This window comes from Telmatherina bonti (assembly GCF_933228915.1).
Source record: "Telmatherina bonti genome assembly, chromosome: 5".
In the NCBI taxonomy this organism is placed as follows: Eukaryota; Metazoa; Chordata; class Actinopteri; order Atheriniformes; family Telmatherinidae; genus Telmatherina; species Telmatherina bonti.
In genome coordinates, this window is record NC_136623.1 from 40,617,091 (window position 1) to 40,645,011 (window position 27,921).

Consider the following 27,921-nt stretch of genomic DNA (forward strand, 5'->3'; position numbering starts at 1 on the left):
TTTCACCACTTCATGACGACATTTCACCACTTCATGCCGACATTTCATCATTTCATGCCGACATTTCACCACTTCATGCTGAAATTTCACCCCTTCATGACGACGTTTCATCATGTCGTGCTAAAATTTCACCATTTCATGCTGTCACGTCACCATTTCATGCTGACATTTCACCATTTCATGCTAACATTTTATCATTTCATGCCGACATTTCATCATTTCATGCCGACATTTCATCATTTAATCCTGACATTTCACCATGTCATGCTGACATTTCACCACTTCATGCTGACATTTCATCATTTCATGCTGACATTTCACCATTTCATGCAGAAATTTCACCATTTCATGCCGACATTTCACCATTTCATGCCGACATTTCATCATGTCATGGTGACATTTCACCATGTCATGCTGACATTTCACCACTTCATGCTGACACGTCACCATTTCATGCCGTATTTTCACCATTTCATGCTGATATTTTACCACTTCATGCTGACATTTCACCATTTCATGCCGACATTTTGTCATGTCATTTTGACATTTCACCATTTCTTGCTAACATTTCACCATGTCGTGCTAAAATTTCACCACTTCATGCCGACATTTCACCACTTAATGCTGACACATCACCATTTCATGCCGACATTTCACCACTTCATGCCGACATTTCGCCACTGAATGCTGACACATCACCATTTCATGCTGACATGTCACAAATTTTTGCGCACATTCCATCATTTAATTCTGAAATTTGACCATTTCATGCTGACATTTCACCATTTCATGCTGACATTTCACCACTTCATGCTGACACATCACCAGTTCATGCCGACATTTCACTATTTCATGCTGACATTTGACCGTGTCATTCTGCCATTTCACCACTTCATGCAGACATTTTACCACTTCATGCTGAAATTTCACCACTCCATGCCGACATTTTACCATTTCTTGCCGACATTCTATCATTTCATGCCGACATTTCACTATTTCATGCTGACACGTCACAATTTTGTGCTGACTTATCACCACTTCATGCTGTCACGTCACCATTTCATGCTGACATTTCACCATGTCATGCTGACATTTCACCACTTCATGATGAAATTTCACCCCTTCATGCTGACATTTCACCACTTCATGCTGACATTTCAAAATTTTTTGCGGACATTTCATCATTTAATGCTGAAATTTGACCATTTCATGCTGATATTTCACCACTTCATGCTGACATTTCACCACTTCATGACGACATTTCACCACTTCATGCTGTCATTTCATCATTTCGTGCTGACATTTCTCCATTTCATGCTAACATTTTATCATTTCATGCCGACATTTCATCATTTCATGCCGACATTTCATCATTTAATCCTGACATTTCACCGTGTCATGCTGACATTTCACCATTTCATGCTGAAATTTCACCATTTCATGCCGACATTTCACCATTTCATGCTGACATTTTACCACTTCATGCTGACATTTCAACATTTCATGCCGACATTTTGTCATGTCATTTTGACATTTCATCACTTCATGCTGACATTTCACCACTTAATGCTGACACATCACCATTTCATGCTGACATTTCACCACTTCATGCCGACATTTCATCATTTCATGCCGACATTTCACCACTTCATGCTGAAATTTCACCCCTTCATGCCGACGTTTCATCATTTAATGCTGAAATTTGACCATTTCATGCTGATATTTCACCACTTCATGCTGACATTTCACCACTTCATGACGACATTTCACCACTTCATGCTGTCATTTCATCATTTCGTGCTGACATTTCACCATTTCATGCTAACATTTTATCATTTCATGCCGACATTTCATCATTTCATGCCGACATTTCATCATTTAATCCTGACATTTCACCGTGTCATGCTGACATTTCACCATTTCATGCTGAAATTTCACCATTTCATGCCGACATTTCACCATTTCATGCTGACATTTTACCACTTCATGCTGACATTTCACCATTTCATGCCGACATTTTGTCATGTCATTTTGACATTTCATCACTTCATGCTGACATTTCACCACTTAATGCTGACACATCACCATTTCATGCTGACATTTCACCACTTCATGCCGACATTTCATCATTTCATGCCGACATTTCACCACTTCATGCTGAAATTTCACCCCTTCATGCCGACGTTTCATCATGTCGTGCTAAAATTTCACCATTTCATGATGACAATTCACCACTTCATGCTGACACGTCACCCTTTCATGCTGACATTTCACAATTTCATGCTGACTTTTCACCATTTCATGCGGACGTTTCACCACTTCATGCTGTCACGTCACCATTTCATGCTGACATTTCACCATTTCATGCCGCATTTTCACCATTTCATGCTGACACGTCCCAATTTCATGCTGACATTTGACCATTTTTTACCAACGTTTCATCATGTCGTGCTGACATTTCACCATTTCTTGCCGACCTTTCACCATTTCATGCTGACATTTCACCACTTCATGCTGAAATTTCACCCCTTCATGCCGACATTTGACCATTTCATGCTGACCTTTCATCATTTCATGCCGACATTTCATCATTTCATGTTGACATTTCATCATTTAATGCTGAAATTTCACAATGTCATGCCTACATTTCACCACTTCATGATGACATTTCACCATTTTATGCCGACATTTCACCATTTCATGCTGACATTTGACCATGTCTTTCTGACATTTCACCACTTCATGCTGACACGTCACCATTTCATGCTGACATTTCACCATTTCATGCTTACATTTCACCACTTCATGCTGACATTTCACCACTTCATGCTGACACGTCACCACTTCATGCTGACACGTCACCATTTCATGCTGACATTTCACCATTTCATGCTGACACGTCACCGTTTCATGCTGACATGTCACGATTTTTTTGCTGAAATTTCACCATTTCATGCCGACATTTCACCATTTCATGCTGAAATTTCACCATTTCATGCCGACATTTCACCATTTCATGACGACATTTCATCATGTCATGGTGACATTTCACCATGTCATGCTGACATTTCACCATTTCATGCCGTATCTTCACCATTTCATGCTTACATTTCACCCCTTAATGCCGACATTTCACAATTTCATGCTGACATTTTATCATGTCATGCTGACATTTCACCATTTCATGCTAACATTTCACCATGTCATGCTAAAATTTCACCATTTCATGCCGACATTTGACCGTGTCATTCTGCCATTTCACCACTTCATGCTGACATTTTACCACTTCATCCTGACATTTCACACCTTCATGCCAACATTTCACCATTTCTTGCCGACATTCCATCATATCATGCCGACATTTCACTATTTCATGCTGACACGTCACAATTTTGTGCTGACTTTTCACCATTTCATGCGGACTTTTCACCACTTCATGCTGTCACGTCACCATTTCATGCTGACATTTCACCATTTCATGCTGATATTTCACCACTTCATGCTGAAATTTCACCCCTTCATGCCGACGTTTCATCATGTCGTGCTAAAATTTCACCATTTCATGATGACAATTCACCACTTCATGCTGACACGTCACCCTTTCATGCTGACATTTCACAATTTCATGCCGCATTTTCACCATTTCATGCTGACACGTCCCAATTTCATGCTGACATTTCACCACTTCATGCTGAAATTTCACCCCTTCATGCCGACGTTTCATCATGTCATGCTAAAATGTCACCATTTCATGATGACATTTCACCACTTCATGCTGACATTTCACCATGTCATGCCTACATTTCACCACTTCTTGATGACGTTTCACCATTTCATGCTGACATTTGACGATGTCTTTCTGACATTTAACCACTTCATGCTGACATTTCACCATGTCATGCCTACATTTCACCACTTCTTGATGACGTTTCACCATTTCATGCTGACATTTCACCATGTCATGCCTACATTTCACCACTTCTTGATGACGTTTCACCATTTCATGCTGACATTTCACAATTTTTTGCGGACATTTCATCATTTAATGCTGAAATTTGACCACTTCATGACGACATTTCACCACTTCATGCTGTCATTTCATCATTTCGTGCTGAAATTTCACCATTTCATGCTAACATTTTATCATTTCATGCCGACATTTCATCATTTCATGCCGACATTTCATCATTTAATCCTGACATTTCACCATGTCATGCAGACATTTCATCATTTAATCCTGACATTTCACCATGTCATGCTGACATTTCACCACTTCATGCCGACATTTCACCATTTCATGCCGACATTTCACCACTTCATGCTGACACGTCACCATTTCATGCCGTATTTTCACCATTTCATGCTGATATTTTACCACTTCATGCTGACATTTCACAATTTCATGCTAACTTTTCACCATTTCATGCTGACATTTCACCATTTCATGCCGCATTTTCACCATTTCATGCTGACATTTGACCATTTTTTACCGACGTTTCATCATGTCGTGCTAAAATTTCACCACTTCATGCCGACATTTGACCGTGTCACTCTGCCATTTCAACACTTCATCCTGACATTTCACATCTTCATGCCGACATTTCACCATTTCTTGCCGACATTCCATCATTTCATGCCGACATTTCACTATTTCATGCTGACACGTCACAATTTTGTGCTGACTTTTCACCATTTCATGCGGACGTTTCACCACTTCATGCTGACACATCACCATTTCATGCTGACATTTCACCACTTCATGCCGACATTTCATCATTTCATGCCGACATTTCACCACTTCATGCTGAAATTTCACCCCTTCATGCCGACGTTTCATCATGTCGTGCTAAAATTTCACCATTTCATGATGACAATTCACCACTTCATACTGACACGTCACCATTTCATGCCAACATTTCACCATTTCATGCCGACATTTCATTATTTCATGCTGACATTTCACCATTTCATGATGACAATTCACCACTTCATACTGACACGTCACCATTTCATGCCAACATTCCACCATTTCATGCCGACATTTCATCATTTCATGCTAACATTTCACCATGTCGTGCTAAAATTTCACCATTTCATGCTGACATTTGACGATGTCATTCTGCCATTTCACCACTTCATGCTGACATTTCACCATTTCATGCTGACATTTCACAATTTTTTGCGGACATTCCATCATTTAATGCTGAAATTTGACCACTTAATGCTGACACGTCACCATTTCATGCTGACATTTGCCCACTTCATGCTGACATTTCACCATTTCATGCCGACATTTCACCATTTCATGCCGACATTTCACTATTTCATGCTGACACGTCACAATTTCATGCTGACTTTTCACCATTTCATGCGGACGTTTCACCACTTCATGCTGTCACGTCACCATTTCATGCTGACATTTAACCATTTCATGCCGCATTTTCACCATTTCATGCTGACACGTCCCAATTTCATGCTGACATTTGACCATTTTTTACCGACGTTTCACCATGTCATGCTGACATTTCACCATTTCATGCTGAAATTTCACCCCTTCATGCCGACGTTTCATCATGTCGTGCTAAAATTTCACCATTTCTTGATGACAATTCACCACTTCATGCTGACACGTCACCATTTTATGCCAACATTTCACCATTTCATGGCGACATTTCATCATTTTATGTTGACATTTCATCATTTAATGCTGAAATTTCACAATGTCATGCCTACATTTCACCATTTCATGCTGACATTTGATCATGTCATTCTGACATTTCACCACTTCATGCTGACTTTTCATCATTTCATGCTGACATTACACCATTTCATGCAGACATTTCACCACTTCATGCTGACATTTCACCATTTCATGCTGACATTTCACAATTTTTTGCGGACATTTCATCATTTAATGCTGAAATTTGACCATTTCATGCTGATATTTCACCACTTCATGCTGACATTTCACCACTTCATGACGACATTTCACCATTTCATGCTGACATTTCATCATTTCATGCTGACATTTCACCATTTCATGCTAACATTTTATCATTTCATGCTGACATTACACCATTTATTGCAGACATTTCACCACTTCATGCTGACATTTCACCACTTCATGCTGACATTTCACCATTTCTTGCTGACATTACACCATTTATTGCAGACATTTCACCACTTCATGCTGACATTTCACCACTTCATGCTGACATTTCACCATTTCTTGCTGACATTACACCATTTCATGCTGACATTTCACCATTTCATGCTGACATTTCACCACTTCATGCTGACATTTCACCATTTCATGCTGACATTTCATCATTTCATGCTGACATTTCACCACTTAATGCTGACATTTCATCATTTGATGCTGATATTTCATCATTTCATGCTGACATTTCACCATTTCATGCTGAAATTTCACCATTTCATGCCGACATTTCACCATGTCATGCTGACACGTCACCCTTTCATGCTGACATTTCACAATTTCATGCTAACTTTTCACCATTTCATGCGGACGTTTCACCACCTCATGCTGTCACGTCACCATTTCATGCTGACATTTCACCATTTCATGCCGCATTTTCACCATTTCATGCTGACACGTCCCAATTTCATGCTGACATTTCACCACTTCATGATGACATTTCACCATTTTATGCCGACATTTCACCATTTCATGCTGACATTTCATCATTTCATGCCGACATTTCACCACTTCATGATGACATTTCACCATTTTATGCCGACATTTCACCATTTCATGCTGACATTTGACCAGGTCTTTCTGACATTTCACCATTACATGCTGACATTTCAAAATTTTTTGCGGACATTTCATCATTTAATGCTGAAATTTGACCATTTCATGCTGATATTTCACCACTTCATGCTGACATTTCACCACTTCATGACGACATTTCACCACTTCATGCTGTCATTTCATCATTTCGTGCTGACATTTCACCATTTCATGCTAACATTTTATCATTTCATGCCGACATTTCATCATTTCATGCCGACATTTCATCATTTAATCCTGACATTTCACCATGTCATGCTGACATTTCACCATTTCATGCTGAAATTTCACCATTTCATGCCGACATTTCACCATTTCATGCTGACATTTTACCACTTCATGCTGACATTTCACCATTTCATGCCGACATTTTGTCATGTCATTTTGACATTTCACCATTTCTTGCTAACATTTCACCATGTCGTGCTAAAATTTCACCATTTCATGCTGACATTTCATCACTTCATGCCGACATTTCATCATTTCATGCTAACATTTCACCATGTCGTGCTAAAATTTCACCATTTCATGCTGACATTTGACGATGTCATTCTGCCATTTCACCACTTCATGCTGACATTTCACCATTTCATGCTGACATTTCACAATTTTTTGCGGACATTCCATCATTTAATGCTGAAATTTGACCACTTAATGCTGACACGTCACCATTTCATGCTGACATTTGCCCACTTCATGCTGACATTTCACCATTTCATGCCGACATTTCACCATTTCATGCCGACATTTCACTATTTCATGCTGACACGTCACAATTTCATGCTGACTTTTCACCATTTCATGCGGACGTTTCACCACTTCATGCTGTCACGTCACCATTTCATGCTGACATTTAACCATTTCATGCCGCATTTTCACCATTTCATGCTGACACGTCCCAATTTCATGCTGACATTTGACCATTTTTTACCGACGTTTCACCATGTCATGCTGACATTTCACCATTTCATGCTGAAATTTCACCCCTTCATGCCGACGTTTCATCATGTCGTGCTAAAATTTCACCATTTCTTGATGACAATTCACCACTTCATGCTGACACGTCACCATTTTATGCCAACATTTCACCATTTCATGGCGACATTTCATCATTTTATGTTGACATTTCATCATTTAATGCTGAAATTTCACAATGTCATGCCTACATTTCACCATTTCATGCTGACATTTGATCATGTCATTCTGACATTTCACCACTTCATGCTGACTTTTCATCATTTCATGCTGACATTACACCATTTCATGCAGACATTTCACCACTTCATGCTGACATTTCACCATTTCATGCTGACATTTCACAATTTTTTGCGGACATTTCATCATTTAATGCTGAAATTTGACCATTTCATGCTGATATTTCACCACTTCATGCTGACATTTCACCACTTCATGACGACATTTCACCATTTCATGCTGACATTTCATCATTTCATGCTGACATTTCACCATTTCATGCTAACATTTTATCATTTCATGCTGACATTACACCATTTATTGCAGACATTTCACCACTTCATGCTGACATTTCACCACTTCATGCTGACATTTCACCATTTCTTGCTGACATTACACCATTTATTGCAGACATTTCACCACTTCATGCTGACATTTCACCACTTCATGCTGACATTTCACCATTTCTTGCTGACATTACACCATTTCATGCTGACATTTCACCATTTCATGCTGACATTTCACCACTTCATGCTGACATTTCACCATTTCATGCTGACATTTCATCATTTCATGCTGACATTTCACCACTTAATGCTGACATTTCATCATTTGATGCTGATATTTCATCATTTCATGCTGACATTTCACCATTTCATGCTGAAATTTCACCATTTCATGCCGACATTTCACCATGTCATGCTGACACGTCACCCTTTCATGCTGACATTTCACAATTTCATGCTAACTTTTCACCATTTCATGCGGACGTTTCACCACCTCATGCTGTCACGTCACCATTTCATGCTGACATTTCACCATTTCATGCCGCATTTTCACCATTTCATGCTGACACGTCCCAATTTCATGCTGACATTTCACCACTTCATGATGACATTTCACCATTTTATGCCGACATTTCACCATTTCATGCTGACATTTCATCATTTCATGCCGACATTTCACCACTTCATGATGACATTTCACCATTTTATGCCGACATTTCACCATTTCATGCTGACATTTGACCAGGTCTTTCTGACATTTCACCATTACATGCTGACATTTCAAAATTTTTTGCGGACATTTCATCATTTAATGCTGAAATTTGACCATTTCATGCTGATATTTCACCACTTCATGCTGACATTTCACCACTTCATGACGACATTTCACCACTTCATGCTGTCATTTCATCATTTCGTGCTGACATTTCACCATTTCATGCTAACATTTTATCATTTCATGCCGACATTTCATCATTTCATGCCGACATTTCATCATTTAATCCTGACATTTCACCATGTCATGCTGACATTTCACCATTTCATGCTGAAATTTCACCATTTCATGCCGACATTTCACCATTTCATGCTGACATTTTACCACTTCATGCTGACATTTCACCATTTCATGCCGACATTTTGTCATGTCATTTTGACATTTCACCATTTCTTGCTAACATTTCACCATGTCGTGCTAAAATTTCACCATTTCATGCTGACATTTCATCACTTCATGCCGACATTTCACCACTTAATGCTGACACATCACCATTTCATGCTGACATTTCACCATTTCATGCTGACATTTCACCACTTCATGCTGACACGTCACCATTTCATGCCGACATTTCACCACTTAATGCTGACACATCACCATTTCATGCTGACATTTCACAATTTTTTGCGGACATTCCATCATTTAATTCTGAAATTTGACCATTTCATGCTGACATTTCATCATTTCATGCTGACATTTCACCACTTCATGCTGACACGTCACCATTTCATGCCGACATTTCATCATTTCATGCTGAAATTTCACCATTTCATGCTGACATTTCACCACTTCATGCCGACATTTCGCCATTTCTTTCCGACATTCCATCATTTCATGTCGACGTTTCACCATTTCATGCCGACATTTCACCACTGAATGCTGACACATCACCATTTCATGCTGACATTTCACCACTTCATGCTGACACGTCACCATTTCATGCCGACATTTCAACATTTCATGCTGAAATTTCATCATTTCATGCCGACATTTCACCATTTCATTCCGACATTTCACTATTTCATGCTGACATTTGACCATGTCATTCTGCCATTTCACCACTTCATGCTGACATTTCACAAATTTTTGCGGACATTCCATCATTTAATTCTGAAATTTCACCACTTCATGCTGACACGTCACCATTTCATGCCGACATTTCATCATTTCATGCTGAAATTTCACCATTTCATGCTGATATTTTACCACTTGATGCCGACATTTCACCATTTCATGCCGACATTTCATCATTTCATGCTGATATTTCACAACTTCATGCTGACATTTCACCACTTCATGACGACATTTCACCATTTCATGCTGACATTTTATCATTTCATGTCGACATTTCATCATTTCATGCCGACATTTCATCATTTAATCCTGACATTTCACCATTTCATGCCGTATTTTCACCATTTCATGCTGATATTTTACCACTTCATGCTGACATTTCACCCCTTCATGCCAACATTTCACCATTTCATGCCGACATTTTGTCATGTCATGCTAAAATTTCACCATTTCATGCTGACATTTCATCATTTCATGCCGACATTTCACCACTTAATGCTGACACATCACCATTTCATGCGGACATTTCATCATTTCATGCTGAAATTTCACTATTTCATGCTGACATTTCACCACTTCTTGCCGACATTTTACCATTTCATGCCGACATTTCACCATTTCTTTCGGACATTTCATCATTTCATGCTGAAATTTCACCATTTCATGCTGACATTTCACCACTTCATGCCGACACGTCACCATTTCATGCCGACATTTCACCATTTCTTTCCGACATTCCATCATTTCATGCCGACATTTCACCATTTCATGCCGACATTTCACCATTTCATGCTGACATTTCACCATTTCATGCTGACACGTCACCATTTCATGCCGACATTTTATCATTTCATGCTGAAATTTCACCGTTTCATACTGACATTTCACCATTTCATGCCGCATTTTCACCATTTCATGCTGACATTTCCCAATTTCATGCTGACATTTGACCATTTATTACCGACGTTTCATGTCGTGCTGACATTTCACCATTTCATGCTGACATTTCACCACTTCATGCTGAAATTTCACCCCTTCATGCCGACGTTTCATCATGTCGTGCTAAAATTTCACCATTTCATGATGACAATTCACCACTTCATACTGACACGTCACCATTTCATGCCAACATTTCACCATTTCATGCCGACATTTCATTATTTCATGCTGACATTTCACCATTTCATGATGACAATTCACCACTTCATACTGACACGTCACCATTTCATGCCAACATTTCACCATTTCATGCCGACATTTCATCATTTCATGCTAACATTTCACCATGTCGTGCTAAAATTTCACCATTTCATGCTGACATTTGACGATGTCATTCTGCCATTTCACCACTTCATGCTGACATTTCACAATTTCATGCTGACATTTCACAATTTTTTGCGGACATTCCATCATTTAATGCTGAAATTTGACCACTTAATGCTGACACGTCACCATTTCATGCTGACATTTGCCCACTTCATGCTGACATTTCACCATTTCATGCCGACATTTCACCATTTCATGCCGACATTTCACTATTTCATGCTGACACGTCACAATTTCATGCTGACTTTTCACCATTTCATGCGGACGTTTCACCACTTCATGCTGTCACGTCACCATTTCATGCTGACATTTAACCATTTCATGCCGCATTTTCACCATTTCATGCTGACACGTCCCAATTTCATGCTGACATTTGACCATTTTTTACCGACGTTTCACCATGTCATGCTGACATTTCACCATTTCATGCTGAAATTTCACCCCTTCATGCCGACGTTTCATCATGTCGTGCTAAAATTTCACCATTTCTTGATGACAATTCACCACTTCATGCTGACACGTCACCATTTTATGCCAACATTTCACCATTTCATGGCGACATTTCATCATTTTATGTTGACATTTCATCATTTAATGCTGAAATTTCACAATGTCATGCCTACATTTCACCATTTCATGCTGACATTTCATCATTTCATGCTGACATTACACCATTTCATGCAGACATTTCACCACTTCATGCTGACATTTCACCATTTCATGCTGACATTTCACAATTTTTTGCGGACATTTCATCATTTAATGCTGAAATTTGACCATTTCATGCTGATATTTCACCACTTCATGCTGACATTTCACCACTTCATGACGACATTTCACCATTTCATGCTGACATTTCATCATTTCATGCTGACATTTCACCATTTCATGCTAACATTTTATCATTTCATGCTGACATTACACCATTTATTGCAGACATTTCACCACTTCATGCTGACATTTCACCACTTCATGCTGACATTTCACCATTTCTTGCTGACATTACACCATTTATTGCAGACATTTCACCACTTCATGCTGACATTTCACCACTTCATGCTGACATTTCACCATTTCTTGCTGACATTACACCATTTCATGCTGACATTTCACCATTTCATGCTGACATTTCACCACTTCATGCTGACATTTCACCATTTCATGCTGACATTTCATCATTTCATGCTGACATTTCACCACTTAATGCTGACATTTCATCATTTGATGCTGATATTTCATCATTTCATGCTGACATTTCACCATTTCATGCTGAAATTTCACCATTTCATGCCGACATTTCACCATGTCATGCTGACATTTCACCATTTCAAGCCGTATTTTCACCACTTCATGCTGACATTTCACCCCTTCATGCCGACATTTCACCATTTCTTGCTAACATTTAACCATGTCGTGCTAAAATTTCACCATTTCATGCCGACATTTCACCATTTCATGCTGACATTTGACCATGTCATTCTGCGATTTCACCACTTCATGCTGACATTTCACCACTTCATGCTGACTTTTCACCATTTCATGCCGACATTTCACCCCTTCATGCCGACGTTTCATCATGTCGTGCTAAAATTTTACCATTTCATGCTGACAATTCACCACTTCATGCTGACACGTCACCATTTCATGCCGACATTTCACCATTTCATGCCGACATTTCACCATTTCATGCCGACATTTCATTATTTCATTTCGACATTTCATCATTTCACCATTTCATACCGACATTTCACAACTTCATGCTGACATTTCACCACTTCATGACAACATTTCACCACCTTATGCTAACATTTTATCATTTCATGCCGACATTTCATCATTTCATGCCGACATTTCATCATTTCATGCCGACATTTCATCATTTAATCCTGACATTTCACCATGTCATGCTGAAATTTCACCACTTCATGCTGACATTTCACCATTTCATGCCGACATTTCACCATTTTGTGCCGACATTTCACTATTTCATGCTGACTTTTCACCACTCCATGGTGACATTTCACCACTTCATGGTGACATTTCACCATTTCATGCTTACATTTCATGATGTCGTGCTAAAACTTCACCATTTCATGCCAACACTTCACCATTTCATGCCGACATTTCACCACTTCATGCTGACATTTCACCATTTCATGCTGACACGTCACCATTTCATGCTGACATTTCATCATTTCATGCTGAAATTTCACTATTTCATGCCGACATTTCACCATTTCTTTCGGACATTTCATCATTTCATGCTGAAATTTCACCATTTCATGCTGACATTTCACCACTTCATGCCGACATTTCATCATTTCGTGCTGACATTTCACCATTTCATGCTAACATTTTATCCTTTCATGCCGACATTTCATCATTTCATGCTGACATTTCATCATTTAAACCTGACATTTCACCATGTCATGCTGAAATTTCACCACTTCATGCTGACATTTCACCGTTTCATGCCGACATTTCACCATTTCATGCCGACATTTCATCATTTCATGCTGAAATTTCATCATTTCATGCCGACATTTCATCATTTCATGCCGACATTTCATCATTTAATCCTGACATTTCACCATTTCATGCCGTATTTTCACCATTTCATGCTGATATTTTACCACTTCATGCTGACATTTCACCCTTTCATGCCGACATTTCACCATTTCATGCTGACATTTTGTCATGTCATGCTAAAATTTCACCATTTCATGCTGACATTTCATCATTTCATGCCGACATTTCACCACTTAATGCTGACACATCACCATTTCATGCTGACATTTCATCATTTCATGCTGAAATTTCACTATTTCATGCCGACATTTCACCATTTCTTTCGGACATTTCATCATTTCATGCTGACATTTCACCACTTCATGCCGACATTTCACCATTTCATGCCGACATTTCACCATTTCTTTCCGACATTCCATCATTTCATGCCGACATTTCACCATTTCATGCCGACATTTCACCATTTCATGCTGACATTTCACCATTTCATGCTGACACGTCACCATTTCATGCCGACATTTCATCATTTCATGCTGAAATTTCACCATTTCATACTGACATTTCACCATGTCATGCTGAAATTTCACCACTTCATGCTGACATTTCACCCCTTCATGCCGACATTTCACCATTTCTTAACATTTAACCATGTCGTGCTAAAATTTCACCATTTCATGCCGACATTTCACCATTTCATGCTGACATTTGACCATGTTATTCTGCGATTTCACCACTTCATGCTGACATTTCACCACTTCATGCTGACTTTTCACCATTTCATGCCGACATTTCAACATTTCATGCATACATTTCACCCCTTCATGCCGACGTTTCATGTCGTGCTAAAATTTCACCATTTCATGCTGACAATTCACCACTTCATGCTGACACGTCACCATTTCATGCCGAAATTTCACCATTTCATGCCCACATTTCACCATTTCATGCCGACATTTCATTATTTCATTCCGACATTTCATCATTTCACCATTTCATACCGACATTTCACAACTTCATGCTGACATTTCACCACTTCATGACGACATTTCACCACTTTATGCTGTCATTTCATCATTTCCTGCTGACATTTCACCATTTCATGCTGACATTTCACCATTTCATGCTGAAATTTCACCATTTCATGCCGACATTTCACCATGTCATGCTGACATTTCACCATTTCAAGCCGTATTTTCACCACTTCATGCTGACATTTCACCCCTTCATGCCGACATTTCACCATTTCTTGCTAACATTTAACCATGTCGTGCTAAAATTTCACCATTTCATGCCGACATTTCACCATTTCATGCTGACATTTGACCATGTCATTCTGCGATTTCACCACTTCATGCTGACATTTCACCACTTCATGCTGACTTTTCACCATTTCATGCCGACATTTCACCCCTTCATGCCGACGTTTCATCATGTCGTGCTAAAATTTTACCATTTCATGCTGACAATTCACCACTTCATGCTGACACGTCACCATTTCATGCCGACATTTCACCATTTCATGCCGACATTTCACCATTTCATGCCGACATTTCATTATTTCATTTCGACATTTCATCATTTCACCATTTCATACCGACATTTCACAACTTCATGCTGACATTTCACCACTTCATGACGACATTTCACCACCTTATGCTAACATTTTATCATTTCATGCCGACATTTCATCATTTCATGCCGACATTTCATCATTTCATGCCGACATTTCATCATTTAATCCTGACATTTCACCATGTCATGCTGAAATTTCACCACTTCATGCTGACATTTCACCATTTCATGCCGACATTTCACCATTTCATGCCGACATTTCACTATTTCATGCTGACTTTTCACCACTTCATGGTGACATTTCACCACTTCATGGTGACATTTCACCATTTCATGCTTACATTTCATGATGTCGTGCTAAAACTTCACCATTTCATGCCAACACTTCACCATTTCATGCCGACATTTCACCACTTCATGCTGACATTTCACCATTTCATGCTGACATTTCACAATTTTTTGCGGACATTTCATCATTTAATGCTGAAATTTGACCATTTCAAGCTGATATTTCACCACTTCATGCTGACATTTCACCACTTCATGACGACATTTCACCACTTCATGCTGACATTTCATCATTTCATGCTGACATTACACCATTTATTGCAGACATTTCACCACTTCATGCTGACATTTCACCACTTCATGCTGACATTTCACCATTTCTTGCTGACATTACACCATTTCATGCTGACATTTCACCACTTCATGCTGACTTTTCACCATTTCATGCCGACATTTCACCATTTCATGCCGACGTTTCATGTCGTGCTAAAATTTCACCATTTCATGCTGACAATTCACCACTTCATGCTGACACGTCACCATTTCATGCCGACATTTCACCATTTCATTCCGACATTTCACCATTTCATGCCGACATTTCATTATTTCATTCCGACATTTCATCATTTCACCATTTCATACCGACATTTCACAACTTCATGCTGACATTTCACCACTTCATGACGACATTTCACCACTTTATGCTGTCATTTCATCATTTCGTGCTGACATTTCACCATTTCATGCTAACATTTTATCCTTTCATGCCGACATTTCATCATTTAAACCTGACATTTCACCATGTCATGCTGAAATTTCACCACTTCATGCTGACATTTCACCATTTCATGCCGACATTTCACCATTTCATGCCGACATTTCATCATTTCATGCTGAAATTTCATCATTTCATGCCGACATTTCATCATTTCATGCCGACATTTCATCATTTAATCCTGACATTTCACCATTTCATGCCGTATTTTCACCATTTCATGCTGATATTTTACCACTTCATGCTGACATTTCACCCTTTCATGCCGACATTTCACCATTTCATGCTGACATTTTGTCATGTCATGCTAAAATTTCACCATTTCATGCTGACATTTCATCATTTCATGCCGACATTTCACCACTTAATGCTGACACATCACCATTTCATGCTGACATTTCATCATTTCATGCTGAAATTTCACTATTTCATGCCGACATTTCACCATTTCTTTCGGACATTTCATCATTTCATGCTGAAATTTCACCATTTCATGCTGACATTTCACCACTTCATGCCGACATTTCACCATTTCATGCCGACATTTCACCATTTCATGCCGACATTTCACCATTTCATGCCGACATTTCACCATTTCATGCTGACATTTCACCATTTCATGCTGACACGTCACCATTTCATACTGACATTTCACCATTTCATGCCGCATTTTCACCATTTCATGCTAACATGTCCCAATTTCATGCTGACCTTTGACCATTTATTACCGACGTTTCATGTCGTGCTGACATTTCACCCTTTCATGCTGACATTTCACCACTTCATGCTGAAATTTCACCCCTTCATGCCGACGTTTCATCATGTCGTGCTAAAATTTCACCATTTCATGATGACAATTCACACCTTCATACTGACACGTCACCATTTCATGCCAACATTTCACCATTTCATGCCGACATTTCATCATTTCATGCTGACATTTCACAATTTTTTGCGGACATTCCATCATTTAATGCTGAAATTTCACCATTTCATGCTGACATTTGACCACTTCATGCTGACATTTCACCATTTCATGCCGACATTTCACGATTTCATGCCGACATTTCACAACTTCATGCTGACATTTCACCACTTCATGACGACATTTCACCACTTTATGCTGTCATTTCATCATTTCGTGCTGACATTTCACCATTTCATGCTAACATTTTATCCTTTCATGCCGACATTTCATCATTTCATGCTGACATTTCATCATTTAAACCTGACATTTCACCATGTCATGCTGAAATTTCACCACTTCATGCTGACATTTCACCATTTCATGCCGACATTTCACCATTTCATGCCGACATTTCATCATTTCATGCTGAAATTTCATCATTTCATGCCGACATTTCATCATTTCATGCCGACATTTCATCATTTAATCCTGACATTTCACCATTTCATGCCGTATTTTCACCATTTCATGCTGATATTTTACCACTTCATGCTGACATTTCACCCTTTCATGCCGACATTTCACCATTTCATGCTGACATTTTGTCATGTCATGCTAAAATTTCACCATTTCATGCTGACATTTCATCATTTCATGCCGACATTTCACCACTTAATGCTGACACATCACCATTTCATGCTGACATTTCATCATTTCATGCTGAAATTTCACTATTTCATGCCGACATTTCACCATTTCTTTCGGACATTTCATCATTTCATGCTGAAATTTCACCATTTCATGCTGACATTTCACCACTTCATGCCGACATTTCACCATTTCATGCCGACATTTCACCATTTCATGCCGACATTTCACCATTTCATGCTGACATTTCACCATTTCATGCTGACACGTCACCATTTCATACTGACATTTCACCATTTCATGCCGCATTTTCACCATTTCATGCTAACATGTCCCAATTTCATGCTGACCTTTGACCATTTATTACCGACGTTTCATGTCGTGCTGACATTTCACCCTTTCATGCTGACATTTCACCACTTCATGCTGAAATTTCACCCCTTCATGCCGACGTTTCATCATGTCGTGCTAAAATTTCACCATTTCATGATGACAATTCACACCTTCATACTGACACGTCACCATTTCATGCCAACATTTCACCATTTCATGCCGACATTTCATCATTTCATGCTGACATTTCACAATTTTTTGCGGACATTCCATCATTTAATGCTGAAATTTCACCATTTCATGCTGACATTTGACCACTTCATGCTGACATTTCACCATTTCATGCCGACATTTCACGATTTCATGCCGACATTTCACTATTTCTTGCTGACACGTCACAATTTCATGCTGACTTTTCACCATTTCATGCGGACGTTTCACCACTTCATGCTGTCATGTCACCATTTCATGCTGACATTTCACCATTTCATGCTGACACGTCCCAATTTCATGCTGACATTTGACCATTTTTTACCGACGTTTCACCACTTCATGCTGACATTTCACCATTTCATGCTGACGTTTCACCACTTCATGCTGAAATTTCACCCCTTCATGCCGACGTTTCATCATGTCGTGCTGACATTACACCATTTCATGATGACAATTCACCACTTCATGCTGACACGTCACCATTTTATGCAAACATTTCACCATTTCATGCCGACGTTTCATGTCGTGCTAAAATTTCACCATTTCATGCTGACAATTCACCACTTCATGCTGACACGTCACCATTTCATGCCGACATTTCACCATTTCATTCCGACATTTCACCATTTCATGCCGACATTTCATTATTTCATTCCGACATTTCATCATTTCACCATTTCATACCGACATTTCACAACTTCATGCTGACATTTCACCACTTCATGACGACATTTCACCACTTTATGCTGTCATTTCATCATTTCGTGCTGACATTTCACCATTTCATGCTAACATTTTATCCTTTCATGCCGACATTTCATCATTTCATGCTGACATTTCACAATTTTTTGCGGACATTCCATCATTTAATGCTGAAATTTCACCATTTCATGCTGACATTTGACCACTTCATGCTGACATTTCACCATTTCATGCCGACATTTCACGATTTCATGCCGACATTTCACAACTTCATGCTGACATTTCACCACTTCATGACGACATTTCACCACTTTATGCTGTCATTTCATCATTTCGTGCTGACATTTCACCATTTCATGCTAACATTTTATCCTTTCATGCCGACATTTCATCATTTCATGCTGACATTTCATCATTTAAACCTGACATTTCACCATGTCATGCTGAAATTTCACCACTTCATGCTGACATTTCACCATTTCATGCCGACATTTCACCATTTCATGCCGACATTTCATCATTTCATGCTGAAATTTCATCATTTCATGCCGACATTTCATCATTTCATGCCGACATTTCATCATTTAATCCTGACATTTCACCATTTCATGCCGTATTTTCACCATTTCATGCTGATATTTTACCACTTCATGCTGACATTTCACCCTTTCATGCCGACATTTCACCATTTCATGCTGACATTTTGTCATGTCATGCTAAAATTTCACCATTTCATGCTGACATTTCATCATTTCATGCCGACATTTCACCACTTAATGCTGACACATCACCATTTCATGCTGACATTTCATCATTTCATGCTGAAATTTCACTATTTCATGCCGACATTTCACCATTTCTTTCGGACATTTCATCATTTCATGCTGAAATTTCACCATTTCATGCTGACATTTCACCACTTCATGCCGACATTTCACCATTTCATGCCGACATTTCACCATTTCATGCCGACATTTCACCATTTCATGCTGACATTTCACCATTTCATGCTGACACGTCACCATTTCATACTGACATTTCACCATTTCATGCCGCATTTTCACCATTTCATGCTAACATGTCCCAATTTCATGCTGACCTTTGACCATTTATTACCGACGTTTCATGTCGTGCTGACATTTCACCCTTTCATGCTGACATTTCACCACTTCATGCTGAAATTTCACCCCTTCATGCCGACGTTTCATCATGTCGTGCTAAAATTTCACCATTTCATGATGACAATTCACACCTTCATACTGACACGTCACCATTTCATGCCAACATTTCACCATTTCATGCCGACATTTCATCATTTCATGCTGACATTTCACAATTTTTTGCGGACATTCCATCATTTAATGCTGAAATTTCACCATTTCATGCTGACATTTGACCACTTCATGCTGACATTTCACCATTTCATGCCGACATTTCACGATTTCATGCCGACATTTCACTATTTCTTGCTGACACGTCACAATTTCATGCTGACTTTTCACCATTTCATGCGGACGTTTCACCACTTCATGCTGTCATGTCACCATTTCATGCTGACATTTCACCATTTCATGCTGACACGTCCCAATTTCATGCTGACATTTGACCATTTTTTACCGACGTTTCACCATGTCATGCTGACATTTCACCATTTCATGCTGACGTTTCACCACTTCATGCTGAAATTTCACCCCTTCATGCCGACGTTTCATCATGTCGTGCTGACATTACACCATTTCATGATGACAATTCACCACTTCATGCTGACACGTCACCATTTTATGCAAACATTTCACCATTTCATGCCGACGTTTCATGTCGTGCTAAAATTTCACCATTTCATGCTGACAATTCACCACTTCATGCTGACACGTCACCATTTCATGCCGACATTTCACCATTTCATTCCGACATTTCACCATTTCATGCCGACATTTCATTATTTCATTCCGACATTTCATCATTTCACCATTTCATACCGACATTTCACAACTTCATGCTGACATTTCACCACTTCATGACGACATTTCACCACTTTATGCTGTCATTTCATCATTTCGTGCTGACATTTCACCATTTCATGCTAACATTTTATCCTTTCATGCCGACATTTCATCATTTCATGCTGACATTTCATCATTTAAACCTGACATTTCACCATGTCATGCTGAAATTTCACCACTTCATGCTGACATTTCACCATTTCATGCCGACATTTCACCATTTCATGCCGACATTTCATCATTTCATGCTGAAATTTCATCATTTCATGCCGACATTTCATCATTTCATGCTGACATTTCATCATTTAATCCTGACATTTCACCATTTCATGCCGTATTTTCACCATTTCATGCTGATATTTTACCACTTCATGCTGACATTTCACCCTTTCATGCCGACATTTCACCATTTCATGCTGACATTTTGTCATGTCATGCTAAAATTTCACCATTTCATGCTGACATTTCATCATTTCATGCCGACATTTCACCACTTAATGCTGACACATCACCATTTCATGCTGACATTTCATCATTTCATGCTGAAATTTCACTATTTCATGCCGACATTTCACCATTTCTTTCGGACATTTCACCATTTCATGCTGACACGTCACCATTTCATACTGACATTTCACCATTTCATGCCGCATTTTCACCATTTCATGCTAACATGTCCCAATTTCATGCTGACCTTTGACCATTTATTACCGACGTTTCATGTCGTGCTGACATTTCACCCTTTCATGCTGACATTTCACCACTTCATGCTGAAATTTCACCCCTTCATGCCGACGTTTCATCATGTCGTGCTAAAATTTCACCATTTCATGATGACAATTCACACCTTCATACTGACACGTCACCATTTCATGCCAACATTTCACCATTTCATGCCGACATTTCATCATTTCATGCTGACATTTCACAATTTTTTGCGGACATTCCATCATTTAATGCTGAAATTTCACCATTTCATGCTGACATTTGACCACTTCATGCTGACATTTCACCATTTCATGCCGACATTTCACGATTTCATGCCGACATTTCACTATTTCTTGCTGACACGTCACAATTTCATGCTGACTTTTCACCATTTCATGCGGACGTTTCACCACTTCATGCTGTCATGTCACCATTTCATGCTGACATTTCACCATTTCATGCTGACACGTCCCAATTTCATGCTGACATTTGACCATTTTTTACCGACGTTTCACCATGTCATGCTGACATTTCACCATTTCATGCTGACGTTTCACCACTTCATGCTGAAATTTCACCCCTTCATGCCGACGTTTCATCATGTCGTGCTGACATTACACCATTTCATGATGACAATTCACCACTTCATGCTGACACGTCACCATTTTATGCAAACATTTCACCATTTCATGCCGACGTTTCATGTCGTGCTAAAATTTCACCATTTCATGCTGACAATTCACCACTTCATGCTGACACGTCACCATTTCATGCCGACATTTCACCATTTCATTCCGACATTTCACCATTTCATGATGACAATTCACCACTTCATGCTGACACGTCACCATTTTATGCAAACATTTCACCATTTCATGCCGACGTTTCATGTCGTGCTAAAATTTCACCATTTCATGCTGACAATTCACCACTTCATGCTGACACGTCACCATTTCATGCCGACATTTCACCATTTCATTCCGACATTTCACCATTTCATGCCGACATTTCATTATTTCATTCCGACATTTCATCATTTCACCATTTCATACCGACATTTCACAACTTCATGCTGACATTTCACCACTTCATGACGACATTTCACCACTTTATGCTGTCATTTCATCATTTCGTGCTGACATTTCACCATTTCATGCTAACATTTTATCCTTTCATGCCGACATTTCATCATTTCATGCTGACATTTCATCATTTAAACCTGACATTTCACCATGTCATGCTGAAATTTCACCACTTCATGCTGACATTTCACCATTTCATGCCGACATTTCACCATTTCATGCCGACATTTCATCATTTCATGCTGAAATTTCATCATTTCATGCCGACATTTCATCATTTCATGCCGACATTTCATCATTTAATCCTGACATTTCACCATTTCATGCCGTATTTTCACCATTTCATGCTGATATTTTACCACTTCATGCTGACATTTCACCCTTTCATGCCGACATTTCACCATTTCATGCTGACATTTTGTCATGTCATGCTAAAATTTCACCATTTCATGCTGACATTTCATCATTTCATGCCGACATTTCACCACTTAATGCTGACACATCACCATTTCATGCTGACATTTCATCATTTCATGCTGAAATTTCACTATTTCATGCCGACATTTCACCATTTCTTTCGGACATTTCATCATTTCATGCTGAAATTTCACCATTTCATGCCGACATTTCACCATTTCATGCCGACATTTCACCATTTCATGCTGACGTTTCACCATTTCATGCTGACACGTCACCATTTCATGCCGACATTTCATCATTTCATGCCGACATTTCACCATTTCATACTGACATTTCACCATTTCATGCCGCATTTTCACCATTTCATGCTAACATGTCCCAATTTCATGCTGACCTTTGACCATTTATTACCGACGTTTCATGTCGTGCTGACATTTCACCCTTTCATGCTGACATTTCACCACTTCATGCTGAAATTTCACCCCTTCATGCCGACGTTTCATCATGTCGTGCTAAAATTTCACCATTTCATGATGACAATTCACACCTTCATACTGACACGTCACCATTTCATGCCAACATTTCACCATTTCATGCCGACATTTCATCATTTCATGCTGACATTTCACAATTTTTTGCGGACATTCCATCATTTAATGCTGAAATTTCACCATTTCATGCTGACATTTGACCACTTCATGCTGACATTTCACCATTTCATGCCGACATTTCACGATTTCATGCCGACATTTCACAACTTCATGCTGACATTTCACCACTTCATGACGACATTTCACCACTTTATGCTGTCATTTCATCATTTCGTGCTGACATTTCACCATTTCATGCTAACATTTTATCCTTTCATTCCGACATTTCATCATTTCATGCTGACATTTCATCATTTAAACCTGACATTTCACCATGTCATGCTGAAATTTCACCACTTCATGCTGACATTTCACCATTTCATGCCGACATTTCACCATTTCATGCCGACATTTCATCATTTCATGCTGAAATTTCATCATTTCATGCCGACATTTCATCATTTCATGCCGACATTTCATCATTTAATCCTGACATTTCACCATTTCATGCCGTATTTTCACCATTTCATGCTGATATTTTACCACTTCATGCTGACATTTCACCCTTTCATGCCGACATTTCACCATTTCATGCTGACATTTTGTCATGTCATGCTAAAATTTCACCATTTCATGCTGACATTTCATCATTTCATGCCGACATTTCACCACTTAATGCTGACACATCACCATTTCATGCTGACATTTCATCATTTCATGCTGAAATTTCACTATTTCATGCCGACATTTCACCATTTCTTTCGGACATTTCATCATTTCATGCTGAAATTTCACCATTTCATGCTGACATTTCACCACTTCATGCCGACATTTCACCATTTCATGCCGACATTTCACCATTTCATGCCGACATTTCACCATTTCATGCTGACATTTCACCATTTCATGCTGACACGTCACCATTTCATACTGACATTTCACCATTTCATGCCGCATTTTCACCATTTCATGCTAACATGTCCCAATTTCATGCTGACCTTTGACCATTTATTACCGACGTTTCATGTCGTGCTGACATTTCACCCTTTCATGCTGACATTTCACCACTTCATGCTGAAATTTCACCCCTTCATGCCGACGTTTCATCATGTCGTGCTAAAATTTCACCATTTCATGATGACAATTCACACCTTCATACTGACACGTCACCATTTCATGCCAACATTTCACCATTTCATGCCGACATTTCATCATTTCATGCTGACATTTCACAATTTTTTGCGGACATTCCATCATTTAATGCTGAAATTTCACCATTTCATGCTGACATTTGACCACTTCATGCTGACATTTCACCATTTCATGCCGACATTTCACGATTTCATGCCGACATTTCACTATTTCTTGCTGACACGTCACAATTTCATGCTGACTTTTCACCATTTCATGCGGACGTTTCACCACTTCATGCTGTCATGTCACCATTTCATGCTGACATTTCACCATTTCATGCTGACACGTCCCAATTTCATGCTGACATTTGACCATTTTTTACCGACGTTTCACCATGTCATGCTGACATTTCACCATTTCATGCTGACGTTTCACCACTTCATGCTGAAATTTCACCCCTTCATGCCGACGTTTCATCATGTCGTGCTAAAATTTCACCATTTCATGATGACAATTCACCACTTCATGCTGACACGTCACCATTTTATGCAAACATTTCACCATTTCATGGCGACATTTCATCATTTTATGTCGACATTTCATCATTTAATGCTGAAATTTCACAATGTCATGCCTACATTTCACCATTTCATGCTGACATTTGATCATGTCATTCTGACATTTCACCCCTTCATGCTGACTTTTCATCATTTCATGCTGACATTACACCATTTCATGCAGACATTTCACCACTTCATGCTGACATTTCACCATTTCATGCTGACATTTCACAATTTTTTGCGGACATTTCATCATTTAATGCTGAAATTTGACCATTTCAAGCTGATATTTCACCACTTCATGCTGACATTTCACCACTTCATGACGACATTTCACCACTTCATGCTGACATTTCATCATTTCATGCTGACATTACACCATTTATTGCAGACATTTCACCACTTCATGCTGACATTTCACCACTTCATGCTGACATTTCACCATTTCTTGCTGACATTACACCATTTCATGCTGACATTTCACCACTTCATGCTGACTTTTCACCATTTCATGCTGACATTTCACAATTTTTTGCGGACATTCCATCATTTAATGCTGAAATTTCACCATTTCATGCTGACATTTGACCACTTCATGCTGACATTTCACCATTTCATGCCGACATTTCACGATTTCATGCCGACATTTCACTATTTCTTGCTGACACGTCACAATTTCATGCTGACTTTTCACCATTTCATGCGGACGTTTCACCACTTCATGCTGTCATGTCACCATTTCATGCTGACATTTCACCATTTCATGCTGACACGTCCCAATTTCATGCTGACATTTGACCATTTTTTACCGACGTTTCACCATGTCATGCTGACATTTCACCATTTCATGCTGACGTTTCACCACTTCATGCTGAAATTTCACCCCTTCATGCCGACGTTTCATCATGTCGTGCTAAAATTTCACCATTTCATGATGACAATTCACCACTTCATGCTGACACGTCACCATTTTATGCAAACATTTCACCATTTCATGGCGACATTTCATCATTTTATGTCGACATTTCATCATTTAATGCTGAAATTTCACAATGTCATGCCTACATTTCACCATTTCATGCTGACATTTGATCATGTCATTCTGACATTTCACCACTTCATGCTGACTTTTCATCATTTCATGCTGACATTACACCATTTCATGCAGACATTTCACCACTTCATGCTGACATTTCACCATTTCATGCTGACATTTCACAATTTTTTGCGGACATTTCATCATTTAATGCTGAAATTTGACCATTTCATGCTGATATTTCACCACTTCATGCTGACATTTCACCACTTCATGACGACATTTCACCACTTCATGCTGACATTTCATCATTTCATGCTGACATTTCACCATTTCATGCTAACATTTTATCATTTCATGCTGACATTACACCATTTATTGCAGACATTTCACCACTTCATGCTGACATTTCACCACTTCATGCTGACATTTCACCATTTCTTGCTGACATTACACCATTTCATGCTGACATTTCACCATTTCATGCTGACATTTCACCACTTCATGCTGACATTTCACCATTTCATGCTGACATTTCATCATTTCATGCTGACATTTCACCACTTAATGCTGACATTTTATCATTTGATGCTGATATTTCATCATTTCATGCTGACATTTCACCATTTCATGCTGAAATTTCACCATTTCATGCCGACATTTCACCATGTCATGCTGACTTTTCACCATTTCATGCCGTATTTTCACCACTTCATGCTGACATTTCACCCCTTCATGCCGACATTTCACCATTTCTTGCTAACATTTAACCATGTCGTGCTAAAATTTCACCATTTCATGCTGACATTTGACCATGTCATTCTGCCATTTCACCACTTCCTGCAGACATTTCACCACTTCATGCTGACTTTTCACCATTTCATGCCGACATTTCACCCCTTCATGCCGACGTTTCATCATGTCGTGCTAACATTTCACCATTTCATGCCG